Here is a 20,995-nt window from a genome sequence, read left to right as displayed (position 1 = left end):
ATGGCTAATATCCTTTGTTTTGTTTTCTAGAAAGTATTCTAAACTGATGTAAACAGTTGCAGAAATACAGAAGGGTCACCAAATCTGAGAAGGCAGTGTAAGGAGAGCCATCATCTGTAGACACCCAAGGACAGCTGATCATCCTGCAGTGACAAACCACATCTGACCATATCAACACCCAGATGTGATTGAGAACTTGAGTGTAGTATTCAGTAATTTAGTGTAGTACTTAAAGCGACTGATGACCAGACCAGATACAGACTGCTGCTTTTGACATTTGTTCCCCCTTTGTACTCCATTTCAGTTCAAATGTTGTTTCAGTTGTTGTTGTTTCATTTGTTGAAGCATTTTATGTTCATACAAATATTTACATATCAATACATGTGCTGGAAATAAAAACAGTTGAAAGTGAGAGTAAAGAAAACTGGATAATTTAACCCAGTGGGGTAGCCGGTGGGGGACCAGTTCACCACAGACGTCCGATCAGAGACATGAAGATGCAACTTAAAGTTCTTTGATGCCTTTTATTTCTCTTTGCATGTGGTCTGAAACAACCATATAAATGAATGGAATTAAAACAAACAACTCGTATTTACACAAAGAAATGTAACAAACAAATTTCCAACAATAAATCAACAATCACATGAGAATTCTATAAGTATATTTAAGCAAATACTTCCAAACTGAATGTGTTCAAACAGATCACAATTAACATAAACAGGATGCATAAATTAACTTACTTCTTTCATCCATTATACGCACATAACACCAAAGCAAGCATCAAGTCCCCCTTTCTCACCCATTCCATGCAGGTCTATATCTACCAAACACTAATCATTATCACCTGCTGGAAATAGGCGGAGCTGGTTTACATTGTTGGTGCATTCACACCCTGGCTGATCGCCAGAAACCTTCAAAATAAAAGTCCATATACAGCAGGCCTTTTTAACAGCCGCCCCCAGATTTCTAAAGAATGAGGAAATCTGTACATTATAAAAAGCCAAAGTCAAAATTTCAGTCTGGAATTGAAGGTAGCTGTATGACCTTTGCCACAGGTCGCACATAAGACTTATCTTTAACTTTCACTTCAACAGTTCTGATTCTGTTGTCCACCCCTGTGAATACTTGAGATACCTGGCCAATAGGCCATCGGGCCCTGGGGAAATGAGGGTCCACAATCATAACGATTGTTCCCACCTTAATATCAGGTGACTCTCGCTGCCACTTGCCACGAATCTGGAGGCCAGGTAAGTAGAACTTGATAAATCTCCTCCAAAAGTGATCTGCTATAACTTGGCTATGGCGCCAACGACGTCGACTCAGTAATTCACTTTGAGGGTATATCACTTGAGGTAGGGATGAATCAGGCCGCCCCATAAGGAGCGAATTTGGAGTGATGGAATCTGGATCAGATGCATTAGAGGATGTATACCCCAAGGGTTTAGAATTTAGGATTCCTTCAATCTCGATAAGCACAGTATGAAGAGTTTCCTCTGGAATCGGGTGAGTTCCTAGAGTCACCTGTAGAGCTTGTTTCAGGGAGCGAATTTCCCTTTCCCAACACCCACCATAATGTGGGGCATGTGGTGGGTTGAAACGAAAGATAATCTGCTGACAGGCAAGCTGTTCCTGGAGCTCTGGAGCTAGTTCAGCATATGTCTGATTCAATTCCCTTTCTCCTCCTTTAAAATTGGTGCCCTGGTCACATAAGACCTCAAAGGGTTTTCCACGTCTAGCTATGAAACGTCGGAGGGCCATAAGGAAAGAGTCAGTATCAAGTCTTGGGAGAAGGTCAATGTACACTGCACGTGTAGTCATGCACTTGAACAAGATACCCCAGCGCTTCTCACTTCTACGCCCAATCTTCACAATATATGGCCCGAAACAGTCAATGCCAGTAGAATAGAAGGCAGGTTTGAATAGACGTAATCTGGCTGGAGGCAGATCTGCCATTCTGGGTATCTGTGGGGTTTTACGAAACTTCTGACATACTGCACAATCTTTACGTTGATAACGTCGAATTGCTTCCCTACCCCGAAGGATCCAGTATTTCCTGCGCATCTCTGCCAGTATTCTCTCAGGACCTGGGTGGAATAGCTTTATGTCATAGTCCTTAATGAGAAGGGTAGTGACTGGATGTTGGGGATCAAGGACAATAGGATGCATCAACCCAGACTCAATTTCTTCACAACGACGAAGACGTCCTCCTATCCGTAGGAGCTGTGTTGCAGGGTCAAATTCAGGGGCGAGGCTAAGTAGTCGACTGTTAGTATTTAGTTGTTTTCCTGCGGTAAGCTGTGCCATCTCGGAAGGAAAGCTTTCCCATTGAGCTTGCTGAAGGATAGCCATTTCAGCCTGTTGGAAATCTACAGCTGATATGCTGGTTCCATTTTCCCGGAGAGATTCTACAGTGGCAGTCAATAACTCTTGAAAGGTCAGAAATTTGCTTGGATCAGGTATAGACAAACGATGTACAATATTAGACAGACCACAAAATGTAGAGTTTCTTAGTTCATCCGCAGCTATAGCACAGGATGGAGGTGTAACCGGCCACTGATCTGATGGAAGCTGAAGGAATGATGGCCCTGTATTCCAACGACTTTGTGGCCCTAGTTCTGCCAGTCTTTTACCTCGAGTAATGTCATCTGCAGGGTTACTCTCTGAATCGACATAGCGCCATTCACAGGAGCTGGTAAGGTCCTGGATCTCTGTTACTCGTGTACCAACGAAAACTTTGAATCGACAGGATTCAGATTTAATCCAGGTTAAAACTGTGGTAGAATCAGACCAAAGAAAAACTTGGTGAATGGGCAAAGTCAATTCGTTCTGCAGGATCTTAGCCAGCTGCGCACCTGTCAGAGCTGCACATAATTCTAGACGAGGGATCGACAAACGTTTCTTAGGAGCCACTCTTGATCTGGCTACTATGAATGTGATCTCTACCTCCCCATTTTGATCTTCTGTTCGTAGATAGGCGACAGACCCATAGGCACACTCGGATGAGTCACAAAAGATATGGATATCACGCTGGCTTGAAACGTCATCCTTTGGTGCACTGCAATAGCATCTGGGTAAAGCTATATGTTGCAAGTCATTGAGCTCCTTTGACCATCGGTTCCACTCATTCACTAAATCCTCAGGTAATTTAGGATCATCCCAGTCTCTCTTCTTATCCCATAATCGCTGCACTATTACCTTTGCACGAGTAGTATATGGGATAATGTAGCCAAGAGGATCATATTGGCTAGAAAGTACTTTATAGATGTTACGCATGGTGACCTCCTGGCACTCCGCAGCACGAACCTTATAGAACAAGGTATCAGTTTGACAGTTCCACTGTAGTCCAAGCACTGATTCACGGTTGAGAGAATTACCCTTTGCGATCCATTGCTCAGCATTGTCCGATCTGGATGCTGCTGGCAAATGACTAATAACTGTGGGTGAATTACTGGCCCATTGCCGGAGTTCGAATCCTCCTTCTGCTAAGACACTTTGCAGCTGATCTACCAATAACTTTGCTTCCTCTACAGAAGGCAGACTTTGCAGGTAATTGTCAACATAAAATGCCTTCAATACTGCATCACGTACCTTTTCACCAGGCTGACTGTTTTCCAAGATGTGCTTCTGCATGGCAAAGACAGCACAACATGGGCTACTGGTGGTCCCAAAAGGGAGAACTTGCCATTCATAGACCCTGGGCTTCACTTCTGTATCTAAATCTCTCCATAAGAAACGGAGAAGGGGCCGATCCTCAGGCAGGAGTCTAATCTGGTGGAACATTCCCTTAATGTCACTGCTGATAGCAATAGAATGTTCCCGGAATCTCAATAGCACAGCCAGTAATGAGGAAGTCAGCGTTGGTCCTGGAAGTAACAATTCGTTGAGGTTGTTCCCTTGGAACTGGAATGAACAATTGAAAACCACTCGATGTTTTCCATTATGTTCAACCATATGGTGTGGAATATACCAACTCACTTGAGTATCTTCTGCTCCTGACTGCAGTTCAGCGATGTACCCGGCCTGCTCTAGTCTTTTAATCTCAGCCTGGTAGATAGCTGCTTGATCAGGGGACTTAATGAGACGACGCTCTAGGCTTCTTAACTGAGGCATTACTGCTGCTTTAGGTGCACAAAGAGGAGGCATATTTTCGACTCTGTGCAGTGGGGTAGCATATCGCTGAATTTTATCAACTTCAACTCTGATAGTTTTTTGTTCCAGTAGTTTGAGTGACTGCTGGTCTTGCACTGATCGGGTACTAATCTTCTCATCCCTCCAAGGAAGGACATCCATTTGCCAGAGTCTTTCAACTTGTTCATGCAAAGTAGCAGAGGGTGACCACCTTGTGGTGAACAGACATTGTTGCTCTGTAAGAAGATGTTGCAGAGCTTGAACTGGTCCTTGCAAAGTCCATCCAAGGAGAGTTTTGACCGCAGCAGGACCCCCTGGTGGCCCCAGACGCACTGGCTCGACCGGGGTGATTAAGTGAGGGCAGTCAGATCCTATGAGCAAAACTGGATGAGCAGCCTCAATCTCTTGGAGGGGAAGTCCTATAAGATGATGGTACCTTTCCCGCAAATCCTTAACTGGATGACAGTGCACTCCAAGCCCCAACTCTGATGCAGTAAAGGCTCCACTGATCGGATACATCTTGTTTGGCTGGCAGGCTGGTGAAAGGTGAAAGGAAACAGCCGCCCCATGCAGGATCTTTAATTCTTGTCTGACTGTGCGTAGGGGCAAGTCCTCTGCCTTACCTTTTAGTTTCAGCCGATTTGCTGCAGCCTTCAACAAGATAGTTCTTTCCGAGCCATCATCAAGAATTGCATAAGCATTCATCGATCGATCTCCATTCCTTAAAATGACTTTGCATATCTTTAACAGTACCTTACGACTTCCTGGAGGCTTGTCGATGAACACCACATCATTGGCCGCTTCACCCATAACAGGGCTAGCACCTGGATCCCCTTCTTCCACTGCTTTCTCCTTGTTCCGTGCATTAACCTCATGTAAAACAAGCAAGTGACGACCATCACAGGTTCTGCAGCGCATCTTAAGGTTACACTCTGATGATCTATGGCCCCGTCCACAGCGCCAGCAACGGTTGTGCCCCTTGATCCAATTCTGCTTCTGAGATTTGGAGAGTTGAGAGAAATTTACACAGTTATTCAAAGTGTGTTTGTTGTTATCACAATAAGGGCAGTAAGCTTTCCCCTTTGTAGTCTTAGCTGCAACCGGTGAGGAATATGATGGTGATGAAGGGGTTTTCTCTGTGCCAAGTAGGACTTCTGTCCCTTTGTAGTAGGATTTCACCTTCCTTGACATCTCCCTGAATGAACTGGTTGAGTATCCTCTGCCTGCACGGCTTGTATACCTTGTGGAATCTTCTTGAACTTGGATTTCATATTCCAACCAGTCTGCAAAGTTGAGGAGGGTAGGAATCTTTACATCTAGAGGATAAATGAACCTTCTGAAACTGCTCCGCAGATCATGTGGCAATTTACTCAAAAGTCTGGACACATGTGAGCCACATCTTAATTCCACCATGCCAGGCTTACCCAATTGCTTCAGCATTCCAACCAAGGATCTCACCCTTAGAGCATACATTCGAAAAGTTTTAATATCTCCAGTACTGATGCTGGGCCCATCCATCAATTCCACTATGCGCTGCAATGCCAACTGATGTGGCTGGCCATACTGTTGATTGAGGGCATCCATAGTGTTAGTATATGGATGACGTGAACTGCTGTAAGATTCAGCAATTAACTGAGCCTCTTCCAGCCTGAGATGTTCTAGCAGGACATGGAATTTAAAGCGCTCTGTAGCGTCAGCTGGAAGAATGTTTTCTAAAGCAATCTTAAGACGTGCAAACTCTCTAGGATTTGGGTGAATCAGGTCAGGAATTGTAGGTACAGGGCCACGATATACTCTTTCCTGGTCAACAGGTGGGCTCGGAGAGTGGTGGTGCCTCCTCTTACTCCTAGAATGCAGGTTGTGCTGTGGTCTAGAAGAATGGGGTGGAGAGGGCGATCGAAAATAACTTCTCACCTTCTTGGCATGATCCCCTCCATGTCTTCTGTCATTTATTGGACTAGTCTTAGTTTTCCTCTGCCTGGATGAACTCAGAGACAGGCCATCAACTGAAGAGGACAAACTTTCCCGACTGCTTGAATACTCGGAGCTCTCCACACTTTCTGTTGAACTACTATCTTGCGATGCATTATGAGAGGCTTGAGCACCGTTTGGATTTACTGTGAGTTCAGTTGGTCTTGGCTTCCTTGGGGCTGGAACTGGTTTAGGGCGGTCTCGGACCTTTGACTGGCAAGGTACTGGAAGCGTAGATGATGCCTGTGGAGGTTGTAACTGTTGATTTTGCCAACTTAACAATTGTTTCACCTCTGCTCCAAGTTGAGACATCTGCGATGCAAACTGGATGTTGGCCTGCTTAAGATCATCTCTTTCCTCCTTTAGCTGCTGAACTGTAGTAATCAAGTCTCTTTGGAGTTCCTTTAAATCAGCATTCTCTTCCCGCAGGACTTCCATACGCTGATCCCAGCGATCTGCTACATACCACTGTTGCGGACTGTGCTGGGCTGCTACATGTGGGGTGTCTATTCTGTCATCCTCTTCGGGTGACAGAGCACCAAAGGGTTTATGGGAATAGCTAGGTGGTGATAAGGATCTATGTAGATCATAACCACTCAAATCATAATCCTGCAAATGTGCTGGTAGAGATGTTTGTCTCCTGGGTCTCTCAACAGGAACATCCTCTGATGGCTGCATCTCCATAACTGTGGAAAACTCTGATCTCCGGCTCGAAGGACCATAAAGAAAACTGGATAATTTAACCCAGTGGGGTAGCCGGTGGGGGACCAGTTCACCACAGACGTCCGATCAGAGACATGAAGATGCAACTTAAAGTTCTTTGATGCCTTTTATTTCTCTTTGCATGTGGTCTGAAACAACCATATAAATGAATGGAATTAAAACAAACAACTCGTATTTACACAAAGAAATGTAACAAACAAATTTCCAACAATAAATCAACAATCACATGAGAATTCTATAAGTATATTTAAGCAAATACTTCCAAACTGAATGTGTTCAAACAGATCACAATTAACATAAACAGGATGCATAAATTAACTTACTTCTTTCATCCATTATACGCACATAACACCAAAGCAAGCATCAAGTCCCCCTTTCTCACCCATTCCATGCAGGTCTATATCTACCAAACACTAATCATTATCACCTGCTGGAAATAGGCGGAGCTGGTTTACATTGTTGGTGCATTCACACCCTGGCTGATCGCCAGAAACCTTCAAAATAAAAGTCCATATACAGCAGGCCTTTTTAACAGAGAGAATGCTTTTTGTTTATATACAGTACTGGTCAAAAGTTTGGACAAAGTAGTTTTTTTATGTTTTTGAAATAAGTATTTTATGTTTATTAACATGATTAATTATTTAAATGATTTCTATTATAAAAAATATGTTGTGCAAAGCTGAATTAGCATCAGCCTTTACATTACACCAGTATTCATTTTCACATGAATATATATATATATATATATATATATATATATATATATATATATATATATATATAAAATTTGTGTGGGTGTGAACAGTAAATACGTGCATAAAAACATATATGAATGCTTTATGTGTGTTTGTGTGTGCATTTATTAATCTGCAGATATACAGGTTTATGTAAAACAGGTTAGCCAGCATTGAATTGCGACGATCTTGTTTATTTGTGATCACATGATGACTCGGAGCATTCATACCCTCCACTTGCACTGTTCCACAGCAACAAACTTGACCAAACTAACGTTGAACACATGTTGAAATGAATTCAACACGTAATAATAGCATCGAGCGCTTAGTTTAATAGCATACATTTAGCGTTGTTTGGAACGATATGTATTGTGAAAAGTAATGTACTAATGAAAACAAATATTTAAACAGAAATACAGACTGACCACGCAATGCAAGTAAATTAATCACGAACAACCTCCGGATATCTTGGGAACAAAACATGAAGTAAGTTGCACTGCTTGCTTCAGACTGATGACATCCATTGTACGAATAAATGTTCACAATATTTCCGTTCATGTGATATGCTTTTAGCAATCTCCCGTGTACACGCACGCAGCATCGATTAGTTAATGAGCAGCTTTTTTACCTTAACTAGCTTTTTCGCTAGATTTTAAAAGAATGTGTTCCTATTGACAGATCGGAGAAATAGCGCTACCGGAAATGTTTCAGGACCGGACATGCGCAGTAACGTTCCAAAGCGCTTGTTATTGTTTACATCCTTGAAATGGTCTATAATAATGGGTAAATTCTACCCTCACTACCTATTAGTTTACAGTAATAAATGCAACACGAAAGAATTAAGTAATATGTACCGAAAAATATCCGGTATATATTACTGGTGTTCTAGCACCACAAAGTGCGCACTGCGCATGCGTCAACGTTCAGGAGGGAATCACGGGATACTCGTCTTCTGTGCCAATGGCGGGACAGTGATGTGTCGAACTACAGGTACGTTTTATTTAAAACATTCTGATATCATCATGAATAAAAATGTTAAAATGTTTGTTTGAAGTTAAGAGCAACAGAAATATTTTGTACTGGCACGATTCTGTGTTATGTTGTCAGCGCCACAGCCGTCATGAAAGATTGACTGTTAGAATTTGTGGTTGGTCAAACTAGCTTTGAAAACTGAGAACATTGTCCAAAAATGGCACCGGTAAATGTGAGTAAAAACACATATTTATGATTCAAATATATTACCTGTCATTAGTTTTATGTATATGGCTAAAATGAGCAAACAGCTTTAACGAATCTGCATCGCGCGTGCAGGTTGAGCGAGCGAGCGAGCGAGAGAGTGAGTGAGTGAGAGAGAGAGAGAGAGAGAGAGTGGCGAAAATATGCGTTTGTGAGTATATTTGCGTTCGTCTTCGTATGTCTGCGTGTGATGTGCTTCATTCGTGGTGCTAAGTTGTAAACAACCCGTACTGTACACTAACTATACTGTCTCTCAGTGAATAATGTGTTATGTACACTTGGTATTATAGCTCACGTTACAGGTAATGTTAAGTCCCCAAGCTAATGGTTAGCATGAATGTGCGGTTAGCGTGTGCTGTTGTGAAACCGACAAAAACAAAAGATAGAATTATGTAGGCTTAATACATTTTATATTCCTTATGTGATCTTATGTTCATCTTATGTTATCTTGAGTTTTATATATTTTGTCAATTCACTTTGAGGTATGTGTTTGAGTGATCTTGAGGTTGCAGATAACGTTACATTGCAATATGAACTTTTTGAAAACTATATTCTAACAACTAAATTCCATCTCTTTATAGTTCCAGAGTATTATGGAAAAAGGACAGTGTATGTTGCCTCATTGAGTATCCTGGGGAGGACCAAGAAGAGCTCTTTCAAGATTGTCAGGTATGTTATTGATCAACTTCAGGCATCTCAACAGATACACAAAATGTTGGCCACATGCCACTGTTTTATTTCTAATATCAATTACTGTGATTCAGCTGATCAACCAGTCCACTTTAAAACACTCACCATATGTTTATTTTGTTAGGCAGTACATTTTAGGGATAATTCACCCAAAAGTGAAAATTTACATGATGTCATGTTGTTCCAAACCCATAATATTTTAGTTAGTCTTTAATACACAAATGAATATTTTTTTGAATGAATAGTGACTGATTTCTGTCCATCTAATGAAAGTTTCTCATCCAAATCTCTTAATGCTTCAAGAAGTTCATGAAAAGATCATTAAAAAGAAATACTTTGAGCAGATTAATCTAAATCTTCTGAAGAGGCACAATCGTTTTGAGTGATGCACGGATTAAATTTAGGCTTTTATTTATACATTTTCATTCATCAGCCAAGATAAACATAAGATCAGCCCTACTTGCTTGATGCATGAGAACAAACCTCATTGGTTCTCACTCGTCAGGCAAACAAGTTTGAGCTTCCATTTACGAAAACAAAGCCTATAATTAGATCAATATATGAAGTTCATTATATAAATTCATCAGGCCTCTTTATGAGACTTGGATTAAACCACTCAATTCACAGAGATTTATTTTACAATCTCTTTATGAACTTTTTAAAGTCTCAGTTATGGGTGAATAGAATTTCAGTGGAGGGACAGAAATCTCTCAGATTTTATGTATTATATGTAAATATAATAATATAGAAATGTGTAACTATTGCCATTTGTGTTTTGAAGATTAACAAAAGTCTTATAATTTGCAAAACAAAATGAGGGGGAGTGAAATTTTCTTTACGAATTACATGTGAGAATTAATTATCCTTGACATCAAATTTTGGGGAATTAATCTAGTTTTTTGTATTGGAGCATATCATGGCCCACTTTTATAAAAAAAGACACCTCAACAAAACATTAGAATGGCATCATGCTAGCAATGTAGAATCACAAAAAAAACAATTTTACTGGAACATGTTAATATGCTTACACAAGTGTAAAAAATAAATAAATTATATGCTTCTTGTTTTTCTTTCTAACAGGAGGATGAACTTGAGGGACACACAAATCAAATGATGAAGATGTTGGTGATGCATGATCCAGGAGGACCCAGCCTCTCAATTCAAGTGTTGTAGCCATTGTTTTAACAAATGATGTCAAGTCTGTTTTTATATAGTTTGAAATGACAAAAAGTGGGACAGCATTTAAGATTAATGTTTTTAGCACATATTCGGACATGCGTGAAGACATTGATTGATTTTTTTTTTTTTAAATGGGAAGCGTTTAAGAGGTTTTATGTAACATCAGTGATATAAAGTTGTATTTCACTTAAATTGATTGTAAGAGGATTCTTTTGAACATGCATTAATTAATTTGTTTAAAGAAGAAATGTTTGTTATTTGGTTAATAAAAAGTAAAATGCAATATCCTGTGTCTGACCATTTTTTTTTAGGTAAATTCAATCTTTCCGGAATAAATAATGTGTAATTATTTTAATTGGCTAATCATTATAAATAATAATTTAGTAGATGAACTGTTGCCTAGTAAAATAGAGTTAATTTTACTCAATCTTTATAGCTAATTCGTATTCAAAAATATTACTTGGACTTTACCTACTTTTTTTTTAGTTAGTCATAGCTGTTAAATGTAGGTATTTTTTACTCAAATATATAGGATAGAATCCACCCAATCAAACTGAGTGCAAATTGTTACCTCAATTTTATTGAGTAGATTCTATAGGTTATTTTTTACAGCGCACTCACACACGCTCACACACACATACACACACGCACACTATAATATGCCGTTATACTCCATAGAACTCTATGTAAAACTAAGCTTTTTTTTTGCAAAGGCCTATCTAAAGGGTTAATGGGGCCAACTGATAATCAACAGTACAATTTACAAATTTGACCCCTTCCCAACAGGGAAAACCACAAACAATCAAGAATTCAGCATTATATGGTGGCATGGCTTTGCAATCAAAAAATGTGGTTATAATGGAAGTCAATGGGGCAAAAACAGCCACAAACAATAAATGAGGGAGAAAAAAAGAAAATCTGATGCTGCGCCAAAACTAACAATGCATGAAAGCCAATGTTCTTACTAATCTTTCACATGTCCAAGACTGTTAAAAAGGTAAAAAAAAAATCCAGGCCACAATTACCTTTTATATTGAAAATTAGTAATTTTTTTTTTTTTTTTCTTCAAAATCAGTGACATCATTTAGGAATTTGGCAATTAAAGAGTTAAAATCCTGATTTTTTTTTTTAAACATTTAGTATTTTTGAGCAGGACTGAGGTTGATTAATAGATTTATGCAAAAAAAATTTGAAAAAAATATTTATCTGATACATTTTTACAGCAGTTTAAAGTAGTGGCTGTTTTCAGCCACGAAACATAACGAAAGGTTGTAAATTGAAACAATGCACAAGGGTTAAATGTTGAAACTGGCAAAGCTTAAATGAGTTTAGTTTAAATCCAGATAGCAATGTGTGCAGTTCAGGTATCACCTGCACACGAGCGCTATCAGCACCCAGGAGACGACGGAATAATGATTGCTCATATTACAGCATGCGGCACTCGCACTGAACAATAATGGTTTGTCCAGGGGACAAACGACCCAGAGCGTCTCTGACATGATTTGCATGATTGGCTCAAGCATCACCGGCCAAACTGGCTGGTAAGTTTTCATCAATACCCGCCAAAATGATTTTTAACCCGCATTTGGCGGGTTGGCGGGTGTTAATTTCGAACCCTGATTATAATCCTGAAGATGTCCATGTATGCGTAAAAATGGTGAATAAAAACGACTAAACATCGAGTTTGACAGCGACGCGACTACAAAAACAACAAACAATAATACAACAAAATATCAGAAGACGACAAATAAACTTACTGTAATGTGATGTTTCTGTTCGTTTTTAAGGCTTCAAAAGTCCTCTTAGTATTTTGGGTTTAATGGCGATGTTGAAAACGCGCATTTCTTTTCCCACTGTACTTTCGGTTTCAAAGGAGTAGCCCTAGAGTGAAAGTGCGCATGCGCAGGAGACCATTCTGTAGCTGTGGCAGAGATCAGGCTTGTTTGGGAAGTTCCTCGTCTGAAGGGGAGGAGATAGTCTGCTGCAGTGAGGGGAGGAGTTAAAGGAATGCAGTCAAGACTAGTGCTGTTATTCACACTCACATGCTCTGTGTTGCTGATAAACATGATATCATTCCAGCTCTGTTGTTTTTATATTTAAATAAATATGATGAACAAGACACACAAAGTGCTTGCTATTTCATTCCACATGCAAAATGCATATTTATCATCAATTTTTACTTCAATACAAACATGTATTTTAGATTTTTATATAAATATGACAACAATCATCTCACACAGAGATCACACTGTCATAGTGTAAAGGAGGTCAGGATTTAGGGAATGTCTGGCTTGAGTCCAGCAGGAGTGACCACAAGAACACAGAGTCCACTAACTCAATGCTATATGAACACTTTATTTGTCCATTAAAGCAGAAGAGCACAGAGGAGCAGGACTACATGTGTGTGGACTCTAGACAAGAACAGAAGTACAAACAAGGAAATCAAATCAACCATACTTAGTTTAAACTCAAAGATACACAACACAAACCAAATGAAATAAACTTCCATTGTTCCTGAAACACACACACACACACACACCATACAAGCATCAGACAGATTCAAAGTCTCAGTCTAGTGAGCATTTATTAATCAGGACCCATTAGAAGAAGGCTGCAGTGATCTGGCTCATTAACAGAGGATGAATGCAGGTCAATGAGGAGATAATTAAGGAAAAAACAGGATTAAACAAGTAAAGTTGAATCAAACTACAGATTTACACATTATACACCACTGGTCTCAAACTGAATTCCTGGAGGGCCACATCTCTGCACATTTTCACTCCAACCCTAATCCAACACACCTGATCCAGCTCATCAAGCTCTTCAGGATTACTAGAAACTCCAAGCAGCTGTGAGCTGGAGCTAAACTCTGCAGAGCTGCGGTCCTCCAGGGGGGTATTCCAGAAAGCTTGGTTAACCCACCTTTTGGTAAATCATAACCTCTGGGTTGAATTACCCCAAACCCGCATACCATGAGTATGTTGGTTCCAAAACACCTGAGAAGAGTAGGTTTAATCAACCTCCAATTGGTTTCCCAGAGTTAATGCATGGTGCATACATAAAGACGTTTTCAATGGATCGCCGATTTCACCAGTAAAAATGGAAAATCAAAGTGAAAAAAAGAGAGCGGCATATTCACAGAGGCGGAGTTGGAGGTTTTAATGCACACATATGAAGAATTCAAGCCAATAATAATGAATAAAAGCAATACGGCTGCATCACCTAAAGAAAGAGAGTTGGCTTGGCAAAAAATAACGGACAGAGTAAATGCGTGAGTGTATTAAATTGCAAATTTGATATCGCCTCCCCTTTTATTACAATGTAAAATAATTAAACACCCCTTCCGCATTCTTTTGATTAAATCACCATGAAAGCATTTACTTTTCCTGCCATTAATTTCTTTAGGTTAAAATAACAAAGTATATTGACTAGGAATACATTGTTTCTTATTAAAGGTGTGATAGAATGCATTGAGAGAATATTTTAAATTGTTCTCTGATATCTACATAGAAGGTATATGGCATAGGAAAGGGCAAAAAATCTCCAGAAATGGTTTATCAGGTCCATTTATAACCCTAGGATTTGTCCCTAGAATGAAATGCTCTGTTATTGCCTTATTTGGAAGCTTCATGAATATTAATGAGCTCTGCTCTGATTGGCTGTTTCACAGAGTTGCTCATCTATAGCTCACACATGGATAAAAATATACATTTAATTAGGAGCTCTAGCCACTTTTAATATGCGGTTTGTTGAATCTGCCGTTTTGAGTTTTAGTCTCATTACTGTGATGCATGTGCTCTGTGTAAAGCTATTTTTCAGTGGTCTTTTGCAAACACTAGATTTATATAAGAAGGAGTAAACGATGGTGTTTGAGACTCATGGTATGTCATGTCCATGTACTGAACTCTTATTATTTAACTATGCCAAGGTAAATTCAGTTTTCCATTATATGGCAACTTTAAATAAGGTGTAATCCTTCTGGAGCCAGAAAAACTTTGAGCCAAGTCAAAATGAAACACAAAATCATTCTGAAAAAAGGTAATATTTGATTACACAATTACTGAACTATTTATTAAACACGGTTTAGTATATTCTTTCTGTCATTTAGCTAATAGAAAGAAGGCTAAAGGCGTTCTCATTGGCGGGGGCCCACCATCATCTGAGGAGCTGGTTCTGTCCCTTAATAAAGAGCGGCCAGTGGTTGCTGCATTTCAGGGGGCACTTCATCCACACACCATGCAGCACAAGTAACATGGTGAAATATAAGTTTACCACTATGATTTGTTTTCATTATATGACTTGATAAATTACTATCTCTGTCACTTACAGGCTTTTTGAACATACTTTATTATGCAGGCATACTTTATTTAACTATATATGATGTATAGGCTACTGTGATCTTAGTTGTATTAATTTGACATGTTTTTTCCTCTGCGTTATTGGTTTTTCTTTGATAACATTGAGAATTTAATGGGTTGTATTTTCTTATAGATGCTGATAGAGGGATTGTATTATTGAACTGTCACAGTTGTAAGTGTTTTGTTGCCAATTACCTTAAGTTGCTTTTAGAAATTTAGTTTTATTTCTTTTTGCCAGATAATGTACACTTGCATATTTTCACTGAAGGATGAAGATGATGACGATGAAGAGACCACATCTGCTGTGACAGAAGTGGACAATGCTGGTAAATCCACTGAGGTTTGATGCAAACCATTATAATGCATACCCCCTTTTCAGGGCCGGAGTGGGACTCCTTTTCAGCCCTGGAGTTTCAAGCCTTAGACCGGCCCACTTTAGTTCACGACTGACTATATTAAAATGACGTAATTTCCAATTCAGTGCAAATACAGTAGCCTAAGTGTTGCTTCACAGTGAAGATTTATTTGAACAGTTAACACAATATAATGTTTAACAGTATCAGTATCTATTTTCTGTTAGAATTAGTGCTCATAAATATCCAAACCTTGAAATGAAAAAATATCAAATAAATACAAATGTATATTAAGCTATATGTATAAAATAAAGATTAAAATAAAATGTATTAAACTTTCTAATGACACTATCATGTCTTTTTCAAGTAAACCGCTGCTTTATAAGTTCAAATATTTTTCATAAATGAGAACATTAAAGGGTAAATGTCTAACACTATTCTTTTAAACATCACAATGTCCTTTTCTGCAATATCTGAATATATATTCTGTGCAAAATTGTTCAGTCCTTAAACACAAATAAAGAATAGAACAAGTATTGCACTGTCCTACCTGCCCATTCTAGTGTGTTGGGCTCATGACTGGTGCTTGGTAATGCTACGGGGCCTGGCTTTTCACTCTTAGCAGCAAACTGGACTAGAGGCTGCTGCTGCTGAAGAGCAACAGTACAAGAAAAGGTTTGATACATAAACATGAACGGTGATTTGCAGACATCGTTGTTTTGCACTGCTCCTAACTAGCTTGACGTTAACCAGGGGCGGACTGAGACAAAATTTCAGGCCGGGAAATCTCACACTTATCCAGGCCATCCCACACCAAAATTTGAAACCCTGGACAACAATATTTTTCATCATCACATAAAGAAAAGTTGAAATCAACTGGGTAAAATAATTAAATGCTATCTCTTGAACTTCCAATTTGCCTTTTAATCTCTTTTAATCTCTCTGTCTCTCATGTGTGTTTACTTTTTAAACAAATTTTCTTGTATCTTGTGTCACTTTTTTCATAAACACATCTCGACCTTTACAACCACCTATACAGTACAGATCTAAGGTTGGTCTTTTTTAAAGAAGACAATCAGCAGATTATTGCAGAAATACTGAGACCTTTTTAAAGACATGTTTTTGTCAAGATTGTAAAAAGTTGTGATTTTGTAAAATGACACTTGACATTGCTGCTAAGGGGGAGGAGACAGCCACCAGGATGGTTCTTGAGCTTCTAAGCTTTCAAAATTATATATAATTTATGATTAGTACTAAAACATTTGATAGAAAAAAGGGCAACAGAAAAAAGAGGGCCACTACATTAGGACCATGTGTTATTGTCGTAATGTTAAAATTAAAACAACAACAATTAGCTACATCTTGAATATATCTTTATTAAAAAATCTTAAAACTAAACATGTTTTGCATTATCATGGGTCATGTTTGGCCCTAAGGAAAATTAACCATGATATTATTGAGCCTATGGTAAACATAGTAACCATGTTTTTTTGGGTTTTTTTTTTAGGATTGATTCCCATTAGTATAATCATAATTTTATACCATGGTGAAAGTATAGTGTAGCAAAACCATTTGATATTGTATAATTATTGTATAACTATAGTAAACATGTTTTGTAAAACCACAGTTAATTTTTATAAGGGTAGCTCCCTAAACCTGTTTTAAAACGATATATTTATAGATTAACATTTGTTAGCTGTTCAATACTTAAGTAAACAAAGACAAAACTACAATAGTCTGTTTACAGATGTAACAGACCTGCGCTTTAGGTCCTAAACAGGACAGATTTGTCTCTCTGCTCCACCTGGGCACTTCTACTTCAGTCTCGCGTCGTTTTGGCGGACGGCGGACGCGCGGATGCGCGGAGCGCGCGCGAGACGAAACGCGTGCCAGTCAAGACTAACCGATTTATGATTTATTAGAGTTTTATTATTGAATGGCTAATTCTGAAATAACCACTTTAGTACATTAGGCCGGCAACAAAAACAACAACAACAATATTAAATAATAATAATAAAAATTGGAGGGTAGCGGGCCAAAAATTCTCCCGATGGACAGTCCGCCCCTGGCGACTGCTGTGAGTGCAGGCAGCTAGGGACACCGGCCCTCGCGGCCAAAAAAACGGACCGGCCCACCGGGAATTCTCCCGGTCCTCCCGATTAGCCAATCCGGGCCTGCCCCTTTTTACATTAGAGTAACAAACTGTCATTGTCCTTTCACAGATCATGGGGATTTGCCCACAGATGAAGGTCCTTCAACCTCAATGCACAATCTAAGCAGTGTAAGAATTTGTGTGCAGTTGTCTCTATTTTAATTTATTGTCTGACAGAATCTGATTTATTTAATTTTTTCTGCCTTTCAAGTTGTCAAAAAAGGATCTGTATAAGGTCCATCTTCAAAAACAAATAAGAAAAGGTGACATGGAGATGGACCTTATCCAGCTTCAAATGGAAGAGAAAAGGCTATCCATTAAAAAAAGCAAGACTAGAAATTGAATTACTGGAGCATCGCCTTAAGGTGAGAACTTGTGTGAATATTAATCTGTTTCATGTTAAAAGTGTTGTGTGTATAAAGCAATGCAATAAAAAACACATTTTATTTCATTTTACTTTCATTGTTTTTCAGGAAATCAAGAAATGAACTGCACAGCAGACCAGTGCAAACAATTTAATAAAAGTAATTTTGACAAATTCTGTCTCAAAGTCTTCCATCTCTGTTGTGTGCAAAAATCTGTAGGGGTTCCTCTGGGCCATCTTCTTCAATACAAGGAGGGTGACTCTCTCCTCTTGAAGCACAACATTCTGGCATCATGCACAGATCTCAACATTAGTAATGATGTGGGTTGTCTCACATATTACCTATAGTTAGTGGAATAAAGTAGTGAGTTTAATGATTTTAACAAGGCAAAAAATTAATGACACAAAATTAAGTTGTAATCTGCACATTGATAGTGAATAGATAGATTTCCTATTAACATAGGCTCCCTCATTTATTGAAGGAGCTTTAATAGTAATGTGGGCGCCATCAATGCACTCAATTACATTTGGAAACCCTGAAATAGAAAGTCATATATGGAAAGTATCAAGTGTGTGTGTGCAGGATAAATACATGTATAGATATAAATAGTATGATTAACTATTAAATGTGCATCATAGATTTTGCGTCTTGATAGACATCAATATGTGGTCTTATAACAAATAAAAAAACCTGGTCTAATTTGTGCCTCCACGTCCACAGGATGGTCATCAAAAGGGCTCGCCTTGCTCAGTAACCTCCTGAAACAAACTGACCCTGGAACATAAGCTGCTACTGAGGAGGTTATCTTCAGAGAGTAAGTTGCTATGGTTACATACATACCCAGAAAGTTGAGGTTATCAACTAACTTACCCTTAAACTTACCTGGGTATGTCACATAACCTGCTTTCTGAAATACCCCCCCAGGAATTCAGTTTGAGACCTCTGTTATATACAATGGCAAATAAACTTCAATACAGTAACCAAAAAAGGATCTTTAATACAAAGTGTTGGGGAATATTCATATATAATTTAAACACATAACCACATTACATTTTACATTTCAGAAGAGAATGGCAACATCACGGTTGTCAGGACCAATGAGCATTAAAGAAGTTCACTTCCAGAACAAACATGTACAGATAATGTCCTCACTCCTCCATCTTCACAATCATCCTCCATCGCTGCAGAAATACAGACCCAGTGTTTACAAACTGAACATACAGAGAAGATCAAACACTCTTTACAACAAAGGTAGAACAGCGATGGAGGATGATTTTGAAGTAAAAAAAAAAAAGATGGTTTTTCGGCATTTGAGGTTAAAATGAATAGAAATTGTACATTTTCACTAGATAAGACTCTTCTTCCTCGGCTGGGATTGTTTGGAGCTCTTTGAAGCTGCATTTTGGAAGATCAAACTCAGGACACCATAGAAGTCCACTATATGGAGAGAAATCCTCAAATGTTTTCCTCAAAAGAAAAACAATTTCTTTACAAACTGATGTCATTGAATTTCAGTCAGAGTCGTGCTAAACCCAATCACAGTTTACGGATACCATAGGAATGAATGAGAAGTGCTGTAAACTGAATCCCACCTGTGACAAATAGTCAGTGACTTCTCTTATAAAACAGCATTTTTTTGTGGTAAACTCTAAAAATAGTCCAATCCAAAAGTATTGTTCAGTGTAAAACATGAAGATTATCAGAGCTGACCTGCTCCAGATGTTCACTCCTGCAGTAGACTGACTGAAGACTGTGTCTCAAACCACATATTCTCTAAATATTGACTGAAGTACTTACACTAGGAGTATGTGCTCTACATCTGAATGTGATTCAGACATCATCTCTCTCGAATTCAGTGTCAGAAGTAAAAAGCTGTATAATCCACACACACCATTAAAATAATATCCACATTTCCCTTTTTGACAGTTTCAGTTTATTCTCCTCGATGTGAGTTTGACAGCAAGATTGTTTCCCTCTTTTGATATAATTTACCCATTTTCTTCCCCAACAATTAACACAAAATCAACCATTAGTTTGAGTTCAGCAGATTTAAGGAACCCAAAGACCAGGAAACAGATCACTGTAAACTACACCTCAATATTAGGACATTATTTTTTTTAACTCAATGTACTTTTAAAAGTAATTTGTGGAGAAGATAAAGCTAATCTGTCTTTACTTCTACTCACAAGGATTAAATATTATAATTAACCACAACTTACTGAAGTTTAGTGATAAAATGCCTGTCGTTAGTCGCTGTCGATAGGTTTTAAATAAGTTGATATTTTAAAGAGTCTGGTTGTGTTTTGGTCAGATAATTACAGAAAAAGTACATTCGTAGTTTAATTTAAATGCACTCGTTTTTAAAAAATAAAATAAATATTCTACACACTGATGATTTGGTTTTATCTTCTTCCAATATTTTACACTGATAATGTTTTATTGTTAGAGTTAACATTTTTTAATTTTCTAATTTAAAAAGATATTTATTTGTATTTTATTGTTTAATTAACTGATACTTAAAACAGTTTTTAGTGTCACTCCCAGTACTCAATAATTCACACAAAAGTGCAAAGTGTAACCAAAATATACTTAAAAACCTATAGTCAGAGATGATCACATTCACCATCATTCACCTTCATTTAACTTTAACCCTAAATCTGAGAAACATCCAGAAATCCCTGAATATCAGAACCCATCATTTAGTGATAATATGATAAATAGATGACAACAAAACCAACAGGAATACTCCAAACTGATGAACAGTGTTTGACTGATATGATGTTCTTACAGCAAACCCTCATAAAGTCCAGATGTGCTGCTGAGAACTGAACATCTTCACTGATCGCTCACATCTGCATCACAATCACAATTAAAGCTCACTTTCACCACAAAACAACACAGAAAAACTCAATTATATATAGCAGAGAAAATGAAGCATTTTCTGACTATTAAAGAAGTTCACTTCCAGAACACAAATGTCCAGATAATGTAGTCACCCCCTCGTCATCCAAGATGTTCATATCTTTCTTTCTTCAGTCGTAAAGAAATTATGTTTCTTGAGGAAAACATTTCAGGATTGTTCTCCATATAGTGGACTTCTATGGTG

The 20,995-nt window shown here is 38.3% G+C and overlaps 1 protein-coding gene across 1 annotated transcript in view; it reads right to left on the bottom strand.

The window, feature by feature from the left end:
• Positions 1–12,523, bottom strand: part of LOC141336086 (uncharacterized) — a 123,521-nt gene extending 110,998 nt beyond the window's left edge. Inside the window, exon 1 of the mRNA XM_073841590.1 lies at positions 12,419–12,523. The gene's annotated coding sequence lies outside the window, so the exon portion shown is untranslated. The remainder of the gene's footprint in view (positions 1–12,418) is intronic.
• Between the last annotated feature and the right edge of the window lie 8,472 nt (positions 12,524–20,995).

Source organism: Garra rufa, chromosome 6 (genome assembly GCF_049309525.1).
Source record: "Garra rufa chromosome 6, GarRuf1.0, whole genome shotgun sequence".
Classification (NCBI taxonomy): Eukaryota; Metazoa; Chordata; class Actinopteri; order Cypriniformes; family Cyprinidae; genus Garra; species Garra rufa.
Note: the sequence above shows the minus strand (reverse complement) of the source record. Positions and strands in the feature narration are given on the sequence as shown.